This window comes from Penaeus monodon, chromosome 25 (genome assembly GCF_015228065.2).
Source record: "Penaeus monodon isolate SGIC_2016 chromosome 25, NSTDA_Pmon_1, whole genome shotgun sequence".
NCBI lineage: Eukaryota > Metazoa > Arthropoda > Malacostraca > Decapoda > Penaeidae > Penaeus > Penaeus monodon.
The window spans coordinates 18,885,168-18,888,027 of record NC_051410.1 but is presented as its reverse complement, the minus strand read 5'-3'; the positions used below and the strand labels follow the sequence as shown (position 1 = coordinate 18,888,027).

At 34.3% G+C, this 2,860-nt stretch overlaps 1 protein-coding gene across 1 annotated transcript in view; it reads right to left on the bottom strand.

Moving 5' to 3' along the window:
- The window catches only part of LOC119589101 (NKAP family protein CG6066-like), a gene marked incomplete in the record, with an annotated part of 4,758 nt that extends 4,089 nt beyond the window's left edge, over positions 1 to 669 (bottom strand). Inside the window, 1 exon segment of the mRNA XM_037937678.1 lies at positions 543 to 669.
- Between the last annotated feature and the right edge of the window lie 2,191 nt (positions 670 to 2,860).

Sequence of the window (2,860 nt, the reverse complement as noted above, 5' to 3'; positions counted from 1 at the left end):
CTGGACACAATGGGTTAAATGAAGTCCTTAGATATTTGGTACTCCAGCAGTGGTCAACCAACCTCATTAGTTGACTACTGTACATTCAACTAAAATAACAATTTAAAACTTCCCTGGGACTCCTTTTGATTAAGATACACTAAAGCTCTATCTTGCCTGAGCATTTATGGAACGGTTTGATCTGTCTTTATTTATCAGACACAAAAGCAAATTATAAACTGGGACTAAAACCAATACCAATTTCATTGCTACCAGCAACGAATAACTATTGTACAAATTTACCACTAATAATCAAGTAAATGATATTTACCCCAAATGACGACCTTGGATATCTAATGAATATACTGTCATTGAACTATCTATTGTCACCTACGTGTGATTTGATTGTATTTTATGTTCTACAAGCACATGTTCTTTCGCTTCCAAGTAAAATATCTTGCAGAAAACTCCCTCTTCCAATACTTCCCGAAGCCTTCTCCATCTACTATAAAATATATATATCAAGAAATGCTTATACACTCTAAAAAAGAGCTTTACATTACCGGCACATACGTAAACTCGCCAAAAACAGGGAAAATTCGAAAAAAAAAAATAATCACTAGCGTTCGGACGAGCAGAGTAAACACATAACAACACTAACACACTTACACACTACGGATATATTTCTTAACGCCTTGATTCCCTGACGTTTACCAAAAAAAAAAATTATTTATATATACCTATGGCATATGTGTTTTTAAATACAAAAAACTTATGTAATATTTTTAGGTTTTGTGTTTACAGTGTTTGAGGAAAATATTATTAGGTTCGTAATCCTTCATCATCACGGAAACGTTCACGGGCGAATATTTAAATTCCAAAATATTTTCTTTTATGAACATTGTTCTATGTAAATACCTTTCATGCTTTAAAAGTTTTATAAATAAAAATGAGTATAGCTGAAAGAACAGCCTCTGAAGATGATGTTAAATATGTTGACATTTCTAGCGTTTCCAGTTCAATGAACGGGGTAATTTCTGGAAAAGGAAAGAAATATTTGCAATATACCATGCATTTAGAGTTAATATTGTTGAGGCTGTTTAGCAATCTGTACGACTCTCATCTGAGCTAAAATGGTTCTTTATCAAGTATCTCCTTTCATCAATTGATTGTTCCAAATTTCTATTATGTAAGAGTTACAGTATCTCCAGGTATGTAAAAAGTATGAAGAAAAAATCATTATCTTGTGTATAGTGTAGGGAAAATAAATATAATTAATTATTCTAAATTAGAAATATGCCTTCAGTAATACCCGGAAAATAATTTCAAATATTATTTGCCACGTAGACATATATGAATAACAAGCACGAATGAATATCTCATTCCACTTTACTGTTATAATTTATTAACTAGAATGAATCAGTGGCATTAGAAGTACCTAATTCCATAGAAAGTGAAAGTAGGCAAGCGCGTTCCATTCCACTCGCTCGCCTTGTTACTGATTAGAAACACAATTCACGCTCTGGAAATTACCTCTAATATCAAGAACATCTTTCAAGAGTCAAGAGTCATCTCCTTTCTCACTCCATAATTTACCGTAAATCACTAAAAAGCGAATTTGTAACACGTGTAACCCGCCAAGTCACAGAAAATGGCAGACGACGTCACCGGAACGCACTGGAAGGGTGAGCCAGAGAGCTTCCGTGTTAAAAAAAAGACAAAAAATCCCCAATACCTGTATCTTTAGTCACTCGAAATGGCTTTAGGTAGGTGATTAAAGTGTTACTCGAGCCAATGGCATGAATTAGAGCATTGGAATTGTTGTGTGTTAGTGGGAAATCATACTTGTTATTTCAATGGTTGATAACAGTTAGATGGGCACAGGTGTGGATCCCAAGACAGGTGTTCCCATGTGGTCATTTCATGATAATTTTGAGTCGGTGCAATATGTTTTGTTTTCCTTAAATGATGGTCAGGATTCTGCACTCGGATTATATCATAGTTATTCAGGCATGCAAATAGTGAATGGTAGTTCTGGAATTTTGATGAGCGTGATCGGAAGGATGTCAGGAATGCGAGGATTTCAGGCATTTTAACATGAATTTTGATGCACAAGATTTGTACTTGAGAACTTCGAAGAATTATGCGTTGCTATTCTTGATTATATGATTTTGGAAGGTATCCTATAAATGCCATATTTTTGGTTTGCTAATTTTTAGTTATTTGTACAGTAAGTGTGGAATTTATTGCAAGAATTTTTATCACTATTGATCTTGAAAGGTATTTTGTATTGCTGCCAGTACTGTGATTATTGCTTTTTTTCTATTTGCATAAATCATCCTTACTTGTGAATTTTCCTTATGAGGTAGTGCAGTAAAAAAGAAAAAAAAGGGAAAAAAAGTGATATCTTGTGATAGTGCCATGTGTAAGTGCCATGTTTTGCAACCAGGTTTTTGGCATCATACTTATTATGTTTCAAGTTTCATTTGAATTACTGGCTTGTTATATCTTGGTTCCATGCCCTAGAATCAGATTAATAGCCATATACTTGTCAAGTTCTGTGTTCTGACTAACCAGATGGTTTGTGGAATGTAGATGCTTATATAAGACTTGCCAATAACATCAGTTATGTTGCAGTATACCTGCTGATCACTAATACATGGGATAATGCTCTTTTTAAAATGATCTCAAAGTTCAGTCCTTACTTACTAAGGATAACTGCAGCCTATTTGAGTACCCTTTAAATGGCCTGTTAATCTTTTATATAGTGATAGGTGAAAACTCTCATTTTAACCCCCCCCCCCCCAGGAAACATGCCTTCATTGCAGTATGTCTGGAAAGATAAAACTCAATCTCAGGATTACCAAGTGGATTTAGGCCA